We start from the raw sequence: 20,565 nt of genomic DNA on the forward strand, positions 1-20,565 counted from the left end.
TGTACAGACTTTTATATGAACATATGTTTTTTATTTCTCTTGGGAGCTCTTGGTTTAATTTTCTGAAGAACTGCCAAATTGTTTTCTAAAGAGGCTGCACCATTTTACATTCCTATCAGTAATATATGAGGGTTCCAATTTCTCTGTATCTTTTCAACACTTATTGTTTGTTTTTTGAGACAGAGCTTTGCTCTTGTCACCCAGGCTGGAGTGCAATGGCACGATCTCAGCTCATTGCAACCTTCGCCTCCTGGGTTCAAGAGATTCTCCTGCCTCAGCCTCCCAAGTAGCTGGGACTACAGGCATGTGCCACCATGTCTGGCTAATTTTTGTATTTTTAGTAGAGATGGGGCTTCACATGTTGGCCAGGCTGGTCTCAAACTTCTGGCCTCAGGTGATCCAGCTGCCATGGCCTCCCAAAGTGCTGGGATTACAGGTGTGAGCCACCATGCCCAGCTGCCCATATTTTAATTGGGTAATTTGTTGTTGAGTTGTAAAAGTTCTTTATTCATTCTGGATACCAGTTCTCCATGGGATATATGATTTGCAAGTATTCTCTTCCATTCCATAGGTTGTCTTTTCTCTTTCTGGATGCTATAGTTTTCAGCACCAAAATTTTGAGTTTGATGTAGTCCAGTGTATCAGTTTTTTTCTTTTGTTAGTTGTGCTTTTGACATCGAAGAATCCATGGCCTAACCCAAGGTCATGAACATAATTCCTGTGTTTTCTTCTAGAAATGTTACAGTTTTAGCTGTTACTTTTAGGTTGTGACTCATTTTGAGTTTATTTTGGGTTGTTGGTGTGAGGTTGGACTCCAGCTTCATTCTGTTACATGTGGATATCCAATTGTTCCTGCATAATTTTTTGAAAAGACTGTTCTCTTCCCATTGAGTTGTCTTAGCATCCTTGTCAAAAATTAGTTGAGCATGATATCAGGTATTATTTCTGGACTCTCAACTTCATTGATTTATATCTCTTTTTATGCCAGTATCACACTGTCTTATTGTAGCTTTGTAGTTATTAAAATGTGAAATGTGAGTACTCCACCTTTGTTATTTTTCAAGATTCTTTTAGCTATTCTGGGTCCCTTGTATTTCCATATGAATTTTTTTTTTACAAGGATCTTACTATGTTGCCCAAGCTGGTCTCAAACTCCTAGCCTCAAGCAGTCCTCCACTCTTAGCCCCCCAGAGTGCTGGGATTACAGGTATAATCTCAGTTTCCATGTTATTTTTGGGATCAGCTTGTCAATTTCTGTGAAAAAGACAGTGGGATTTTGATAGGGATTACATTGAATTTATAGATCAGTTTGAGGAATATTGCCATCTTAATAATATTAAGTTTTCCAGTTCATGAATATGAAATGTCTTTCCTTTTATTTAGATCTTCTTTAATTTCCTTCAACAATATAGTTTTCAGTGTATAAATTTTGCAATTATTTTGTTAAATTTATACCTAAGTATTTTATTCTTTTTTGATGCTGTTGTAAATGGAATTGTCTTCTTAATGTCCATTTTTAGAATGTTTATTGCTAGTATATAAAATCACAATTGATGTATCCTACAACCTTGCTGAACTCATTTATTAGTTCTAATGGTGTTTTAGATTCCATAGGGATTTTATATACAAGATGTGTCATCTGCAAACAGAGATCCTTTTACGTCCTCTTTTGTAATATAGATGCCTTTTATTTCTATCTCTTGCCCAATTGCCCTGTTTAGAACCTCCATTACAATGTTAAGCAGAAGTGGACGTCCTTGTTTATTTCTGATCCTAGCAGGGAAGCTTTTGGCCTTTCCTTGTAAACGTGATGTGAGCTGTGAATGTCTCTTGTTTTCCATTCCCTATTTGCTGGTTCCTTTGTCTCTTTCTTGGTCGGCGCCATCCAGTAGCTTCCTAGAAGAGTGTGCATGGGAGAGGGGTAAAATATTTGAGATTTTTGAAATCTGAAACTCTGTTCTACTCTCATGCTTAATTGATAATTAGGCTGAATAAAGAATTATAGGATGGAAGTCATTTTCCCTCTGAATTTTGAAATTGATCCATTGCTTCTAGCTTCTGACATTCCGGATGAGAAACTGGATGCCATTTTGATATCTCATCATTTGTATGTGACCTGTCTTTTCCCTGGAAGATTATAGGGCCTACTCTTTGTCCTCAATGTTCTGAAATTTCATGATGCTATACCTCAGTGTATGTCTCTTTTCAGTCACTTACTGGGAAATTAATGGACCTTCGCAGTCCGGAAATCCATGCCTTCAGTTCTGGGACACCTTGAATGATTTCTTTGATTATTTTCTTCCTCCGATTTTTCTGTTTCTGGAGTTCCTACAGTGTGGATGTTAGTCTGCCTGAGCTGGTCCTCCAGTTGCTCTTCTGTTTTCTGTCTCTTTACTTTTGGTTCTACTCTAGGAAATTTCCTCAAGTTCATGTTCCAACTCTTTTATTGAGTTTGCTTTTCTGCTGTCAGATGGTGTTTTTATTTCCAAGAGCTGCATTTTATTTTGTGAATGTTCTTTTGTTGAGCATTCTGTTCTTGTCTCATGGACGCACCATTTTCTTTCATCTCTGATGATATTTTGTTTTGAAAGTTTTCTTGTTTCTGCAGTCTCTGTGTCCTGCCAATTACCTTTCCTGTTAGTGTATATGTCCATCTCTGCTGTTAGGTTTCCCTTAAATGTTTGTGGCTCCTTGGCTGTGGCTTCATGTTAAATGTGGGGCAGAAAAGAAGATGGTTGGGGCTCTGTATGGTGAGGGCCCTGTTGACTGACGCCTCCCAGTAGGAAGATCCAACGGGGAACTCAGAATGGGTGTTTGCTCTCTAGCGCTAGCCTAGTTCTGCATAGATGTTTTCATTCTTCTACCTAGCGAATGGACTTCTGATCACAGCCTTCTGAGATTCATGTGGGCAAAAGAAGGGCAAAGGTGGGCAATCCAAAAGCCTTCACTTACCCGTCTGCTCCCAGGATGGTCCCCTGTGCCTCAGCCAGGCATTCAGAGACCCTCTGTCTTACTTCTTTCTGAGATTCTGCCTCTGGTTTTCTGCTGGGATGAGAGGGAACGTTTTCTTGGCAGAAGTAGGAAGAGGATCTAGGGATCTTACTGCCTTTAAGGCGACTTGCAACAAACCCTCCTCTATCTCACTTCCGGAGATACCTGGTGTTGCCATCAATCCCAGAGCCTTTGGGGTTTTCTAGCACAAACCTGAGTGCCTATTTGATTGCATTGTCATGGGTTAGGGTTCTGCATTCTTGGGTTTGCTGAGTCAGCCCTACACACCTCTTTCCCAGCTGCCAAACTTTGTTACTATCGTCTTCTTCCTTGGTTGCTCTATCTTTGTGGATTGATGCATTTTTAAAAAAATTATCATACCAAAAATTGTCTTAGTGGAGTTTCTGGGTGAAAGTGGAGGCTAGTGCATTCATTCAGGTCATAATCTTTAACCACAGTCTCTGGCTTTTCTAACTGTTGGGTTTCCTGAGCCTTAACATCATCATCTGTAGAATGGGACAAAAGATCTCTTTCCTGATGTATGCCAGGAGTCTTTGTGAAGATCTGATGAGTTTTTGTGTAAAGATTTACCGTTCAAGCAGCATGATGTATGACTCTCCATTCTAAGTGGTGCTTGGGCTAAAGGATTAAGGGATACCTTCCAGAGGCTGGGACTGGAGAAATGGCCAGCCTGGACTGAAGGGTACTGTATCAGTTACAGACAACCACAGCCGTCACTGACATGCAGCAGTAAGTGTTTAGGTAACTCAGGAGTCTTCAGAGCTGATCCAGGCAGGGCAGGCCAAACGACTGAATTTTTGGTTTTTTTGTGGGTTTTTTTTTGGGGGGGGGTTTGCTTTTGCCCAGGCTGGAGTGCAGTGGTGCAATCTTAGCTTACTGTGACCTCCGCCTCCCGGGTTCTGGCGATTCTCCTGCCTCGGCCTCCAGAGTAGCTGGGACTACAGGCGCACTCCACCACACCAGGCTAGTTTTTGTATTTTTAGTAGAGACGAGGTTTCACCATGTTGGCCAGGATGGTCTCAATCTCTTGACCTCATGATCTGCCCTCCTTAACCTCCCAAAGTGCTGGGATTACAGGCGTGAGCCACCGTGCCTGGTTTACGACTTCAGATCTTGACTGGGCTCACCCTTGTGCCTGGGGACAGCTGACTGTCAGCTGATCTAAGAGATCCTTGGCTGGGACAACTGAGGCCAACTCAGCTCTGCTCCATGCATCTCTGCGTCTCAGCTCTAGTTTGATTGTGTTCCCATGGTGACAAAAGGACAAGAAAGCAAGCGGAAACATGCAAGTACCTTTTCAAGCCTCTGCGTCTGTCACATTAGCTCTCATTGGCTGAAGCTGGCCACATGTGGCTAAGCCCAGAGGAAGAGGATGGGGAGAGACATCCCACTCGGTGGCAAAGGACCTGAATGCAGGAAGGCATAAGGAATGGGGACCATTGGTGCAAACTCTACCATCAGTGCTAGACATGGCTAAAGAACAGAGTACCCCCAGCCTCTATTATTTTTCTGCAAACCCAGAATATTTTGCCTAAACAAGGAACCTGGGGTTCTGCCACCCTGATTTGCATTCAGTTAAAAGAATCAATCCTTTACTTGCTACTGGGAAGAAATGCTGCCCATCTCTAAAACAATCAGACATGATCTCTCTGACGGAGCAGAACACTCCCCAGGTCCAGGCTAGGGATGTAGATCACAGGCAGCCGATTAAATCTGCTTAATTATTTGATTCAATCAGAAGTTGGCTTAATTATTTTCTTGCTCTCACCTCTTTTGAATCCATTCTGGAAACTGATTATGTCTTTAACACCAGCCCAGAGATAAGCATTTCAGTTGGGAAATGTAATTAGCCAAGGAAAATGAATGTGGGAGCTGCCTTTTGTCAAAGCACCATTAAAACCCAACTCTGGTCAATACCAATGTGGTGTGAAGACAAAAGGCTCCATTTGCTCCTCTTGGGACTGGAGAGGGAAGGCCCAGCAGGAGGTGGGAAAATAGGTATCTTGGGATCTTAGCAAAAGGAAGCTCATTAATCCATTCATTCAGAGGCATTTCCAGGCCAGTTCTGGGATGGGTGCTAGAGATGCAAAGGTGAACTGGCCACATCCCTTGCCCCGAAAGAGCTCTCTTCTTAGAGGAGGGATTCACGCATAATTATGAGGTCAAAGTGCTATGGGAATAGCACTTTTGCAGAGGAAGGAGCCACTGATTCTGCCTCTGGGAACTGCACAGAGGAGGTGACATTGAGCTGGGCTTAGGAGAATAAGCTGAAGTTTCCCAGGGAAAGAAGGGCATTCTAGGTAAAGGGCACAGCATGTACAAGGGTGTGGTGGTGTGAGAGTACAGGAGTGCTTATTAGGAGAACACTAGAGCAAGCCTGCCGAGGGCTTCATGGGCCAGCCTGGCTCCTCCTAGGATAAAGTATGCAGCGTGTCCCTGGGCCATCCCACCTCACTTTTCAGTGCCTCGGGATCCTCCCTCACCTCCCACTTTGCCCTCTGGACAGAGTTATTAAGGATAGGATTCTCCCCAAGTGTTTGTTTTAATGGAAGTCCAAGGCATGTGCATTTAAGGGAGACTGCACCATCTGAAAGCCAGGGACTGGGTTCTAGGCACCTGAGAACCACAGATGCACATGGTAGAGCTGAAGAATGAGACGGTGCTCAGGGCAGAAGGTCCAGCCTGGGCCGAGGCTCGGCAGTATGGCACACTGAGCTGAGTGTGGCTGTAGCATGAAATGAAAGGTGGGTAGTGAGCTGCTCAGCTGGGAAGGGGCTGGATCACAAAGGGCCTTTTATAGGCCATTGCAGACCAGCTCCTTGGCCTTGGCCTCTATGATGGGGGAGAATCTGTTCACACTACTCTGTAGTCTCTCTCCTGCAAGTCTTCACTTCAAAAACGGTCAGTTTTTGAAAAAAAACCAGAGCAGTGGTCTCTGGTTTGCTTGGATAGTTGCCCGAGGCAAAAGCTTGTCTGGAATGTAGTGGGGTGGAGAGGTTATCTGACCAGGTGGCTCCTGCACCTGGGGAAAGGGAGGGAGGACCACCACCACTGCCTCCAGGTCCAAGGCAAGGTGGAGCCACCACACCTGTGCCCACCTGGTTTCTATTCACCTTAACCCTTAGCTATCCTTACAAGGAAGAATTCAGCCAAGGGGACCAGGCACTGACTGAAGCTCCCAGGCCTTGCCTCTCTCTGAGACACAGAGCACCGACTACCAGATCCCACCCCATGTGATCCCGTGCACACACTTTGTAATGGGGTGTGCTGACCAGCATGTGTGCAATTTTATACTCTGCTTTTTTGCTTGGAAGCATCTTGAAGCCTCATCATTTGCCTGCCCCAGATGGGCCCCGTCTCACCTGTGAGGCCGCTGATGTAGAGGGAGAGCGCAAGTATGGTAGACATTCGGGTTGTGGTTCCTGCTTATTTGCTGTGCAGCTTTGGACAAGCTTCTTAGCTTCTCTGCGCCCTGGTTTTGTCATCTAGAAATGGAGATAATATACCACCTACACTGCAGTGTAGAAGCATTAAGAGTATGCACTACTCTTACAAAGATTAAGAGTATAAAGTTCTCAGCCAGGCATGGTGGCTATGTCTGTAATCCCATCACTTTGGGAGGGCCAAGGTGGGAGGGTCACGTGAGTTCAAGAGTGTGAGACCAACCTGGGCAATACAGTGAGACCTTGTCTCTATTTTTTAAAAAGTTAAATTAGCTAACTGTGGTGGCATGTGTCTGTAGTCCCAGATACTCAAGAGGTTGAAGTGTGTGGATGGCTTGAACCTGGGAAGCTGAGGTTGCAGTGAGCTGAGATCGCGCCACTGCATTCCATCATGGATGACAGAGCAAGACCCTATGTCAAAAAACAAGTAAATTGTCAGTTGTTGGCATGAAGGATGTGTTAAACACATAAGCATAATGATTATGGAGGCTGCTAGACTTTTTGTTTTTTGGATGCAAAAATAAATATTATTGTCCTCCTCATCCTTCTTTTGGCCTTCCAGCCCGCCCTCCCTTCTCCAGGCCAAAAGACTCAGAACAATCACGTACACAGGGTTAGGATGCCTGAGGGTGTTTACTGGTGAGCCGATGTCTTAGAAGCTGGGCCTGGGGGGCTCATACTTTTCTGGTGATGGCGAGCTCATAGAGGTGAGGGGACGCCTGGGCCACCAGCGCAGCCGGGGAGATGTAATAGGGGTCGTAGCCCTCATTGAGACCCTTGTGCACTTTGGGCCTGGCCAGGGAGATGATCCGGGGGCTGGCCACGACCTTCTTGGTGACATCCATCACCGCCCAGCGAGGATCTTGGTCAGGAACGAACTTGTCCGGCTGAGCTTTGGGCATGGCCAAGTGAAGGAAGCGGTTATAGTCTGACACACGTGGCTTGGGTTTCGGCATGGGGTCCCACTCTTCCAGCAGGGTGGCTGGGGCCTTCGGCTTTGACAGCTGGAGGATCCAGGAACTAGGGACTGCCATTTGGGCCGCCCTGGATACCCAGGACACCTCAAACATGTTCATGCTCCAGATGTTGTTCCGTATCTTCTGGGCAGCCAGTTCCTTCAGGCGAGGCGACGCTCGGTATTCCAGGGAGGACCGAGGAATGGGCCGGACAGGAGTTGTCCTGTTGCTGTTATAATATTCCAGGTAGAATCTCCAGGGCCGAGACAGCTCCTCCATTTGCTGGGACACCTCAGGCACTGTGATGGTGAGGCTGGTGTCCTCCAGGAACCGCTCGGTCCAGTACACAGATGGCCTGTCTTTCAGGACTTGCCAGTTTCTCCTGGGCTCTACCAGCTCACTGGGCCTCCGCCACCTCCTCTTCTTCCTCGCTCTGGCCACGGCGGTGCCAGGGATCTTCTGGCTGATGGACAGCTGGTTCATCTCAGGAATGTCCTCCTCTGCGTCCTGGTCCAGAACTCTCTCCAATTCAGAAAGGGAGTCTTTGGGGTCCAGGGTCTCCGGGAGCTCCTCCTCAGGGGGAAGCTCTTCTTCTGGGTCTTCAGGGCCCAGCTCTACATGGCCCAGTTCCTGGAGTCTGGGGTCTGTGACCCGCCGGCTCCCATACACAGAGCTCTGGAGGCCGTTGGGGTCGCCATCCGGCTCCTTCTCTGACCCGCCCCCCCGCCTCAGAGTGCTGGCTGCCGAGTGAACCCCACCCTTGCCCAGCTCAAATGACTGCCTAGCGAACTGGCTGGGTGACCTTAGGCATCAATCATTTAAATTCTGTGAGCCTCAGTTTCCCCCTCTGTAAACCACGTTTAACGACACAGCTCAGGGTGGGTATAAGGAAGAAACAGACTAACTCCTGCCTGTGGATAGACTCTGGAAATGGATGTTTTGTGTCCTTGTTGTAGTCCAGGGCACTGATGGTGTTTGCTCCATCAAGTGATTTGAGAACTCATGGGTCCCCACTGAGAGGTGGTGAGCGACTGTATGAAGGGATGAGACAGCATGGGAGGTGGAGGAGGTTGGTGTCTGCACCCACCCTGCCCAAGAACAGGATGATGGGCAATATGTGCAGAACACAGTGGCCTTTCGCCTGACTCCAGGCTCCAGAGGCTGGGGGTAAGCATTCTTCACCCCTACCCCGAAGCTATGGCAGAAGAACACAGAGGAAAAGGACACAGAATGCCCAGCATATTCTGTGTGAAAGTTGCTGAGGCCAGAGACAGCTGTCACATCCTGTGTTGCTCAGGCCTTCCCACCCTGTCCCTCTGCGGGGTCTCAGCCCCAGTCCTGGGCAGGGAGTGTGGGATGCTTAGGAGCGGGGTACAAGCTAAGCTTCAGCCACCCTCACGGAATCCATCCTGGGCCCCTGGCCCCAGCCAGACAGGTTGGCAGATCGCCCAGCCACATCCAAAGGCATCGTGTGCTCTGAGCACAGAGCCTGGCCGAGGACACCAGAGAGCAGGAGAGCGTGGGGGCCGTGCAGATCCATGACGAGGCTTTGATAACACAGTCTACCTGCCATGTCTGAAAAATCAAGGCGTGCGTCTTCCTGGCAGGGAATGCAGTTTCCTGTTAATGAGCTGTGAGAGGTTGGAACAAGTTATCAGAGGGAGTCTGGGCCGACTGCTTCCCAAGGCAGCTGCCAGGAGATGGAAGCCAGGCCCCAGCCTCCTCCCTTCAGGGGGCTCAGCTATTTGGGGAGCATCTCTCAAAGGGTTGAACTAAAACCTGGAGTGAGAGTCCCCAGCCTGTGCCAGGACCTGCTGGTGGATCTTGATCCCCTGCCAGGGGCTTCTCCAGGCCTTAGCTGCTACACTCCCCTGTCTCTGCAGGGACTAGCTAGAGTCCCCTCCCCTCCGCAACCTCAGGCTCTCAGGGGGACCAAAGCCAATAACCCCATGATGAACGGATCCCTGTGGTTTCTCGCTGCTTGCAAAGCCCTCACACTTGTCATCTTATTAGGTGCCCACAACAATCTGTGTGAGAGAAACTGAGGCTCAGGGAGAAGTGCCCGAGGTCATACTGCCTGGTGGGTCTGTTTAGGGTAATGCTAGCTGCTGTGACAGATAAACATAGACTTCAGTGGCTGGAGACAACAGACATTTCTTTCTTGCTCATGTAAAGTCAAATTGATGGTGAGGAGAGCACTGTTTCCCCGATGGCTCAGGCACCCCAGGGTGATGCAGGCGCCATCATCTTCAGGTTGTAACTCCCTAGGTTGCCTTGATCTTGGAAGATCCATGAATGGTTTTTATGGGCCAGGCCTCAAAGTAGTATATGGAGCCTATGCCCACATCGCATTGGGTCCTGAGGACCCACTTAGATGTGGAAGGGCTGGGAACCACAGTTCCTGCCTGGGCGGCTATTTCCCAGCAACGACTCTACCTAAGGAAGGGGAACAGGAGCAGAATCTTTGCCACCACAGTAGAGGGTATTGCTCTCAAAAACAAGGCTGGGGACCCCTAGTGAGAATTTGATCACCTAGGAGTCAACAAGTGGCCAGTGTGGTCTGAGACCTGAAAGAAGACTCTGTGGTTCTGACCCCAGAACAATTCTGGATCTCCAAACTCCGTGCCAGCCTTCTCTGCAGCCTCCTCCCCCTTCGTTAGCTTCTAATGAACACTGCTGCTCATGGCCCAGCCCTGCAGCACCCCTTTGTGGTTCCCTGTGGCCCTCACCGTAGAGACCAAACCCCTTGTCCTTCCCAGGATGGCTCCAGCTGACTGGCCACGCCTCATCCCCCCTCAAACCTGTACTCTTCACTGACCAGCTTCTACCTCGGGGCCTTTGCACATGCTGTGCCCTCTGCCTGGAATGTCCCCCCTGCTACTCTCCACCCTATGGGTTTCTGCTCGTCCTTCCTGATCCATCACAGGTCCATGAGGCTTCCTCAGCAGAGTTAGCCGCTCAGCCAGCATTTGTTGAGCGTTTTCTGTGTACCAGGCACTGCAGTAAAGGCTTCCCAGGAATTAACTCATTTATCTCCCAAGCCTACAAGGCAGGCATCCCATTTTCTAGATGAGGAACCCAGGTCTGGGAGGAGTGAGTGAGGTCACACAGCTGCAGAGTGGCAAAGTCAAATTCCAAACCCAGGTTCCTGTGGCTCACAGCCAGGCCTTAACAGCTGCATGAACTTCCACCTATTATTAGCACCTGTCATAAGGCGTCGTAATCATTTACTTGCTATTTTGCTGGGAAATTGCTTCCTGTCTTTCTGGGAAGGCAGCTGCAGCCTCACTAAGGACAGAGGTCAGATCTGATCCATCCTGGAGTCTTCCTCACCACTGTCCCCACCACCAAGGCCAAGGTCTGCGTGGTGATTTCCTCTCAAATAAATCCCTTACCCTCTGAGAACCAGAAAGAGAAATTCCTCAGATTAGGGTCTGTCATAATCCCCTCCCTGCTTGCCTGTCAGTTTTTGAAAGTTACCCTGAAACCATTTGAAAATGATCTCAGAGGCAGAGACTGGCCTTCTCTACGTGTGATTAAGTACAATGGCTTTTTAATGATTTGAACTGTGCCTTCTGTGGATTGACAAAAATGGATTACCATATATTTCTGAAAACCACACTGCCAAAATCACATTTTTTTTTTTTTTTTTAAGTTTTCTCAGCCATCCTCAAGCCTTAGCTGAGAACAACAAATACTCTGGGCTTTAATTGTTCAGTCACATGAGGGTGGTGCCTCCTGAGTTCCGAGAACTGCTTTCGCCAGGAAAGCCTTGAGACACTCCTGGGGTTCGATCTTTAGGAAATTGAACTGTGTGTTTTCTCTGAAGCGGAGAGCTAGCTCCTGGGCCATGGCACGTTTGCTGCATTTGTGAATTGTTTGGGCACCAAGGTCTGAAACAGAGGCAGCTCTTGCCCTGTAAGCATGCTCAGGGCTGTCACAGCTGCATGAGGCCTGGCTTGGCTGTGGGTGGGCGGACAGGGCAAGCAGGGAGGGGCTTTCCCTACATGGGCACTTCCTCCTCCTTTTCACTCTCCTGCCAGACTCTGTGCATGGAGTCCTGTACCCTTCACCTGGTCCAAGTCACCCACACCTGTGACACCTTGGACAGTGCAGACTAACTGCTGGCTCAGAGAGGTGAAGTCCCTTGGTTGTGGTCACAGGCTAGTAAGCCACAGAGCCAAGGCACATGGTTTGACTGGAAGCCTGTGCTTCCCCCAACATCGCGGCTGCCTTTAAAAAATCAAATAAGGCTTTGGGAGGCCGAGGCAGGTGGATCATGAGGTCAAGAGATCGAGACCATCCTGGTGAACATGGTGAAACCCCGTCTCTACTAAAAATGTAAAAAATCAGCTGGGTATGGTGGCGCGTGCCTGTAGTCCCAGCTACTAGGGAGGCTGAGGTAGGAGAATTACCTGAACCCAGGAGGCAGAGGTTGCGGTGAGCCGAGATCGCACCATTGCACTCCAGCCTGGGTAACAAGAGCGAAACTCCGTCTCAAAAAAAAAAAAAAAAAAAAAAAAAAAAAAATCAAATAAGGCCCAGGTGGGTGGATCATCTGAGGTCAGGAGTTCAAGACCAGCCTGACCAATATGGTGAAACCCCGTCTCTACTAAAATTACCAAAATTAGCCAGGCATGGTGGCATGTGCCTGTAGTCCCAGCTGTTTGGGAGGCTGAGGCAGGAGAATCACTTGAACCCAGGAGGCAAAGGTTGCGTGGGTCAAGATCGTGCCACTGCACTCCAACCTGGGTAACAGAGCAAAGCCTTCGTCTCAAAAAAAAAAAAAAAAAAAATCAAATGAGGTGAGGCCTGGTGGCTCATATCTATAATCCCAGTACTTTGGGAGGCCAAGGTGGACAGATCACCTGAGCCCAGGAGTTTGAGACCAGCCTGGGCAATATGGTGAAACCCTGTCTGTACAAAAAAACTAGGTGTGGTGGCATGCTCCTGTAGTCCCGGCTACTCAGGAGGCTGAGGTGGGAGGATCACGTGAGCCCGGGTACGTCAAGGCTGCAGTTGAGCTGTGATTGTGCCACTGCACTCCAGCTTGGGCAACAGAGTGAGACCCTGTCTCAAAAAATAATAATAATCAACTAAGAGGAAACTCACAGGTATCCCCTGCAGTCCATTTACATTTGAGGAAAACAAACCTCACTGTGCATCCACTAGCACCAGTGGCTTCAGTAATCTACATTATCTGCATTTCACAGAGGAGGATGTTGAAGCTCATGGGATAGGGTAGCTGACAGAAGTCACACAGCTAGTAATAGGCCAATTATTATCTTATTCTACGTCCACCTGATTCCAGAGTTTCTGCCCCACTCTATCCTTTGTCAGAATCTGTCTCAGGCCCCTGCCTCTCTCTCTGTTAGGTGGTAAACATAGGTAAGTCTGGCAAGGAGAAGCCTGTGTTGTTTTATGTGTAAAATGTGTGTAGCTATCTTTCCAGTTAAGGGAAGAGGCAGAGTGGCTTCTGTGAGATTCTGGAAGGGGCCTATGGACCAAAGAAAGGGAAGGACCTTGGTCTGTAGGAGGGTGGGCTGGTCCCCTCCTCTTCACTGATGCTGGGAGTAAAGCAGGTGGATTTGTCATGGCCTGATGGAGAGAGGGCCACCTGTCCGGCCTGTGCTCATGCGTGCTCTAGCTCCTGCCCTGCTCTGTCTCAGGGTTAATTTACTACATGTTTACTCCAAGCCTACCATGCACCTGGCATCATGCTAGGCTCTTTGGTGTTTCTAAAGATGCATCTGGCAGGGTACCTTCCTTCCAGGGCTCCCATCTGTCAGAGAAAAAGACCAACTCGGACCCTCCTATGAGTGAGCCTCAGCCAAGGGATCAGTCATGGGGTCCAGAATGGTGTAGGTAGGAAGAGCCACCCCTCGAGGGCATCTGGGGAGGCTCCTGCGGAGAGTGCCCAGGCTCCCAGGGAGAGGCGGCAGCTCTCTGCAAGGGAATGCCTGCTGCAGGGGGCCTTGCTCCAGCCCAGAGGTAGGAGATAGGGTCAGGCTGAGCCACAGGCCCTCAGGAGGTAGCCTGGGGTCTCAAAGCCAAGAGTACTTCCTTGAGACCTTCTTGGACCCTCCAAACCGAGCCCAGTCTCCCAAGTTGCACGGGAATGGAATGGCACAGCAGTGAAGAGCAGAGCCACCAAGGCAGATGGCCGGAGTTGAGTCCTGGCTCCCTGTTCATCAGCCCTGTGAAGTTTAGATGATTCTCTGAGCCTCAGTTTCCCCATCTGTAAAATGGGCAGGAATTGCATGCTCCTCCTCCAGTGTTGTGAGACTTAAAAGAGGTGCCGCCTGTGGGGCGCTCAGCAGCGTGGCATCGGCCTCCACGCAGGTTTGCAGCTGCTGCAGCCGGCATTTTGCATGATCGCTAGCCCTCAGGACGGTTTGCAAGGCGGAGGTCTCCTTGCTCCCACTGTGGAAGATGAGGAAACTGAGACAGCTAGTAAGTGGTGTACCCAAGCTTGGGTTTCCAGGACTCAACCCTTTCTGCTGGCCCACTGCCTGCAGCTCAGCCATCCCAGCAACTACAAAGACCCTCCCCAGGGCTCAGCTCCGTACCAGGCTCTCCTGGCACTGCCTCTGCTATCTCTTAATGTTTTGTGGGGGTGAATGGGGCCTCTTTGATCTCCTTTCTTTTCCCCTTTCCAATAATCATCATTCATCTTATCAGAGCCATGCGTCTGCGCCTCTTGGCGGTAGGCCACAGGCCATGTTTGCCATGATCGATGCATAGCTCTCTGTGGCCACAGTGTATGCCCAAGACAGCATGGCAGCCCTGTGCCCGCAGGCCCGGGAGGCTCTGACACTGTCAAAGGCAGCTGGAGGTTTCCCCAGGAGCTGAGGCGAGGCACCTGGCTCACATGCCCCATGGTGTGGTTGAATTCTCCTTGTTCCTGGATTGGTAAACAGCTGCCCCCCTCCCACAAGCTGGGGAGCATCTCCAGCTGCCTTTCTAGGGTCTCAAAGCACAGACCCAGGTGCTTCTGCCCCCGTCCTCCTCATCCATAAGTGCCTAGAACACAATTCACCAAACCAGGATGGTTAGCTCTGAAGTCCCATTGGGCCCAGCCACTCATCATACAGCAGCCAGTCAGACCCAGTTCCTAAGCCATCTGGACCCCCTTTCCTGCAGCCCCAGGGCCATGTGTCACTGCTCACTACTTCCTCCTTTCGCGCTGTGCACAATCCTCACCTCGGGATATTCAGTGTGCTGTGCCTTCTGCCCACTGTGCCCTCGGCCCCTTTCTTCCTGGGCCTCAGTCAAGCTTCTGCCCGAGTGCTGCCCATCTCCTGGCTGTGCCCTCCCACCCCACATCTAAATGGATCCCCTCCTTAGCCACTCTATTTTTCTGCATCACACACATATTATACTTAAATGTGTCTCTGTGGGTCCTTCCCCTCACTCTGCTAGGCTCCAGTGCCAGACACACCCCAAGCACCCAAAAAATATATTTGGGATGAATGAATGAATCTTAAGCAAGTGACTTAATTCCTCTAAGCTTCAATCTTCATCCGTAAAAGAGGGACAGTGAGTTATTTATTTATTTATTTATTTATTTATAAGACAGAGTATCTCTCTTTTGCGCAGGCTGGAGTGCAGTGGCGCAATCACAGCTCGCCACAACCTCCACCTCCCGGGTTCAAGTGATTCTCGTGCCACACCCTCCCAAGTAGCTAGGACTACAGGCATGCACCACCACACTCAGCTAACTTTTGTATTTTTAGTAGAGACGGGATTTCACCGTGTTGGCCAGGCTGGTCTTGAACTCCTGGCCTCAAGTGATCCATCCACCTCAACCTCCCAAAGTGCTAGGATTACAGGCGTGAACTACCGTGCCCAGCCCAGTGATAGAGTTTTTAAAAGATGGATGTGAAACAAACAGCACAGTGCCAGGCACAAAAGCAAGTGCTCAGTCAGTGCTATCTGCAAGGATTGTTCTTAACTTCTGATAAGGAAGGCTTGGCTGGCATTTAGAATTCCACATTCCACAAGAAACTTTTTCGGGGTGTCTACCCTGGGCCAGGATCTCAGAGCCTCGTAGATTCAGTGTCTGGCTCCCACCACCTCACACCACAGAGGAGTTGCCTCTGGCAGGGGCACTGGCTGTCAAGGAGGCCACCTCACACAGAGGCAGCACAGGGAGAGCGTCCAGTCCTTCACTCCGCAGATCCCAAAGACACCTGGACCCTGCGGGGCCTGTATAGGCTTAATCAGGCCGTGAAGACACTCCCTGCCTGGAATGGACTTGAGAAAAGGACACAAAATACTTAATAGACATTGAGAAACAATGCCTTTCATAACAATGTTCAGAGGAGAAAAACCTCAGGCACAGGTGGGAGAATCGGGGATGTTTCACGGAGGAAGGAGCATTTTATCTAGAAGTTAAAGTAGACATTGGATTGAGACGTGTGAGGACATTGTGGGTTAGAAGAGGGCATGCCAGGAGGAGGAAACAGCTTATTCAAGGGCTGGAGGCTAGAGAGTGGGCCACATGGAATCAGTAGTTTGCTTAGAATGTGGAACACATGAAAAGACTATTAACACATAGGAGGCCAGTTGTGGTGGCTCACAGCTGTCATCCCAGCACTTTGGGAGACCGAGACAGGTAAATCACTGAGGCCAGGAGTTCGAGACCAGCCTGGCCAACGTGGTGAATCCCTGTCTCTCCTAAAAATACAAAAATTATCCAGGCATGTGCGTGCCTGTAATCCCAGCTACTTGGGAGGCTGAGACGAGAATCACTTGAACCCAGGAGGTGGAGGTTGCAGTGAGCAGAGATCGCACCACTGCACTTCATCCTGGGCGACAGAGCAAGACTATGTTTCAAAATATAAATGAATGAATGAATGAATAAATAAGACATAGGACTGTGAGAGCATTGTATCAGTCAACTATTTCCATGATAAGATTGTGTTATAACAAAGTATTCCACAATGAGAGGCAGACATCAGTGAGTGTTTTTTGTGACTTCAGATAGGCTGGAATTTGGTAATTTGGTTTATCTAGGCTGCATCCAGCTAGGTCCAAGTCTGCTCTGCACATGTCTCATCCTTCCTGGACCAGTGGCCAGCTGAGACTCATTCTTCTCGGGGAAGGTGAGGGGCGGGAGCCTAGGAGAGCAAGCCCAGCCATACGAGCATGTTTCAGATCATGTCCACTGATCCCTGTGGCAAGTCTCATGGCCAAACCTAAAATCAAGGGCAGAGTTTAATTCCCCACCCACCATGAAGCCAAAGCAAGTTACATGGAAAAGCCCAAAGTTAATGGGATGGGGATATTTACTCCTCCCAGGGAGGGAGAGGGAGGGAGTGAAGATTCATTGAATTCATTGATTCATCTAATTTCTCCAGGCAAATAGAGGCCAGAGTATGAAGGGTCTCTGTGTCTGCTGTTAGGAGCTGACCAGAGCAGCAGCTGGACTTTGATGTCTGGTGGGATGAGCAGCAGAGGGCTCTGACTTTTGCTCTTTTCACCGTTGAGGCAAAAAGAATACTGCAGTCCTATTGGGTGGTTAAAATGCCCCAGTCCCTGCCCAGCTCGGTCCCGCATTCCCCAGGCCTCATGCTTTCTGCTTGCTTGGCACAAAAGCAGTACCTTCTCTGCTAGACCAAGCATCTGCAGGGCTCTTAGCTTTGCCAAGCCTGAGGGTGACTTTCTCTGCTGGAACTGAACCTTGTGATAACAGCCTCATGCATTGAGTATCTACTGTACGCTGAGTGTATCATATTCTCTTGCAGTGAGTACCTGCTGAGTGCTGGACAATGCATGGGGATTCTTTATGTGTATTCGTTCAAACTCATCACCACTCTAAAAGGGAGACCTCATTATCCCATTTTACTTTGTTTGATTTTTGTTTTTGTGGCAGAGTCTTGCTCTGTTGCCCAGGCCGGAGTGCAGTGGCACCATCACAGCTTGCTGCAGCCTCTACTTCCTGGGGTCAAGCTATCTTCCTACCTCAGCCTCCCAAGTAGCTGGGACCACAAGCACATGCCCATATGCCTGGCTAATTTTTGCATTTTTTTGTAGAGACAGGGTTTTGCCATGTTGCCCAGGCTGGTCTTGAACTCCTGGGCTCAAGCAATCCACCTGCTTACGCCTCCCAAAATGTACTTACAGGTGCGAGCCACTGTACCCAGCCTCATTATCCCATTTCACTGAGGGTGCAAGAGGTCAAGTCAGTTGCCCAAGCTCAGACAGCAAGGTATGGATGAGGCTCAGATCAAAACCGGGTCTGTTTGGCTCCAAAGCCCATGCTCTCTCCCCTACCAAGTCCTCGCAGGAAGCGTAAAGGTCACATGGCCTGGAAGGTGGCTTCTGGTCACAGCTCTGCTCTGAGCTGTGTGACTTTGGAAATATCGCTCCAGAATTCTGGGCTCCAGTTTTGAGATCAGAGCAGTTCAGAGCTTGCTGTACACGGTCAGAGGAAACACAGGTTTCCAGATCAGACAGCATCCTCAGCTCTTGTTTAAAAACAAACAAACTTTAAGATTTTACAAGCACACCCTGTTTTCCAGTGAGGAGCTGTGTCCAGCAGACTGCTTCAGTGAGCCATGTCCAGCCATTCGTCACAGCGAACCTCCTCCAGCTGCTGGCTGCAGTAACCATTCTCCAGCCAGCTGTGGCAGCAAAGCATGGCATCTGCTTGGGAAGGGTGGAGGAAGCCATTAGTTCCGCCAGGGCCTTGACGTCTGCGGCTGCCCATTTTGCTTCTCCGGCAGGGATTTCCTTGGAAGCTGGCCACTACTGTGTTGTATGTCTTCTCCGAGGCTCAGGGCCCTGGTAAAATGTTGGAGACCCCTAGAAAGAGCTATTGGCATTTCCACTTGCCATTCATTCATTCAACAACCACTTGTTTCTGCCTTCTTTGTGCCCAGCCTGAGGATGGATGCCAGGGCCAGTGGGAAGAGTTAGACCCAGCCACTGCACCCTGGGATTCACAGGCACTTAACGCAGAGACATAGTGCGCACAGTGCTGGGACAAAGCCGTGTGCAGTGGAGCAGGTGGGCATCAATGGGGGGCATGGTCACTTCTGCTTGGCAGCTCAGGAATGTCTGGGTAAAGGCTTAATGTATGAGTCAAGGCCAGAAAGATGAGTAGGTGTTTACCAAGCTAATGCAAAGGAAGGCATCCCAGCCAGAGGGACCCAGATCAGCAGACACACCAGGGAGTCTGAGGAGCTGCTGGTGGTCTGATATGGGTCGAGCATCACGTGCAAAGAGAGCAGGACAAGAGCTGAGGCTGGACAGCCTGCTGTGGCTAGGGCCACAGGCTCTGCATGCTGTGCCCAGGAGTTTCAACTTGGAGAACCCAGGCAGGGGTGAGGCTGAGGGCTTTTAAACAGGGCAGTGATATGATTGTTATGTGCTCATCTTTCATGTATCGGCCTTCAGTAAGAGCATTCTGTTGGGTTCCAGGAAGAGTTCCTAAAAAATATCTTTCCTTCCAGAGGCTTTAGGAAACCTTTGCCTGGAAATATTCAGCCTCAGAACACAATGCCATGTGACCCAAGAAATAGCCATCAAGGGAAAAGTCAAGGAAAATATCCCTGCTAAAGGAAAAAAAAATAAAACACAGCACACGAAAAACAGACCAGATAGAAATGGAGAGGTCCCAATCCGTAAATGGGTTTTATGCCGCCAGAAGACCTCATCATGCTAGATAATATGGTATTAAACAATAAACTTTGGGTAATGGGGATGTCACTTTAATTAATCTTCCTAGGAACCCATGTGGCAAAAACATTCCAGTTGCTATTGCTATGTTGCAAATTACTCCAAAACTTGGGGGCTTAAAACAATTATGTTATTATGTTCACAGATTGAGTTGGTCAGTAATTCAGAAAGGGCATCACAGGGGCTTGTTATGTGCTTGTCTCTGTGCAGTCATGTATAGAGCCTCAGCTGGGAAGGCTTGAAGGCTGAGGCTGAATTGACAGCTGGGTGCTGGTGTTAGCTGGAAGCTTTTTCATTCATGTATTGCAATTGATGCTGGCTGTTGGCTGGAATTGCAGATGGGACTGTCAGTCAGAAAACCGACATATGGCTCTTCATGTGTTTTCTCTTTGAGAGCTATCTTGGGCTTCCTCACAATATGGTGGCTGGTTCCACGATCTAGCATTCTGAGAGGCAGGAAGTGGAAGCTGCCAGTTTCTTAAGGTCAAGCCAGGCACAGTGGCTAACACCTGTAATCCCAGTGCTTTGGGAGACCGAGATGGGAAGATCACTTGAGGCTAGGAGTTCAAGACCAGCCTGGACAACGTAGTGAGATCCCCATCTCTACAAAAAAAATTTTTAAAGTTATCCAGGCATGGTAGTGCACTCCTGTAGTCCCTGCTTCTCGGGAGGATGGCTTGAGCCCAGGAGTTCAAGGATGCAGTAAGCTATGATCACACCACACACTACACCCTGAGTGACAGAGCAAGAGACCCTCAAAAAAATAAAGAAAATAGCACCTCATCCTTTCTGCTTCATTCCCTTGGTCCAGGTAATCACAATGGTCTGTCCAGGTTCAAGGAGAGCAGCCATGGGAGGTGTGTCAGTGTCTCAAGAAAAGCTTCATTCTTCTTTTGCTGTGGAATAAGATATACCACAGCAGCTGTCTTTGGAAAAGATGGTCTGCCACACAGCCACGTGGGTTTCCATGGATGCTGAGAAAAACACGTGTGTGGTTTCCTTACAGAGGAAGAGAAGTCTCTGCTGATTATGTCATTAAATTAAATGCAGCCGTTAATGTGTGGCTCTGGCGATTTTGTGGTAATAGGCTACGCCTTGGGTGATTTTTTTCTTCTAAATGTTCTTCCTGGAATTTGTATGGCCACCCTGACCATTTCTGTTTGCTAATATGATATCACATAAAAACGTCATCATCACTAATATGGCAGAGTCACCAGGGTGGGATACTGACCAGGATCCAGGAAGACAGGCTGGTTCCTGGCTCAGCAGCCCCTGGGGAGGAGCTTCTGGGAGCTAGATGTTCATTCCCTGTGGAGACTGACACGCTCTTCACAGAAAACTTTGTGTGGGGCGAGGCTTTGGGCGCGTCCTCACCCTGGGCAGCGTGGTAGGAGGATGTTTGTCTGGTGGTGGCAGCCCCTAAAGTAGACACTTAACCCTGCTCTGCATGTGGTCACCGCAGACACCCA

The 20,565-nt window shown here is 49.1% G+C and overlaps 1 protein-coding gene and 1 pseudogene across 1 annotated transcript in view; one reads left to right on the forward strand and one right to left on the reverse strand.

Moving 5' to 3' along the window:
- MAN1C1 (mannosidase alpha class 1C member 1) overlaps positions 1-20,565 on the forward strand; it is a 174,507-nt gene that overhangs the window by 103,726 nt on the left and 50,216 nt on the right. The window lies entirely within an intron of this gene.
- LOC116566608 lies at positions 6,960-18,125 on the reverse strand (annotated as a pseudogene).

This window comes from Sapajus apella, unplaced genomic scaffold, assembly GCF_009761245.1.
Source record: "Sapajus apella isolate SASKATOON/1434 unplaced genomic scaffold, GSC_monkey_1.0 scaffold43, whole genome shotgun sequence".
Classification (NCBI taxonomy): domain Eukaryota; kingdom Metazoa; phylum Chordata; class Mammalia; order Primates; family Cebidae; genus Sapajus; species Sapajus apella.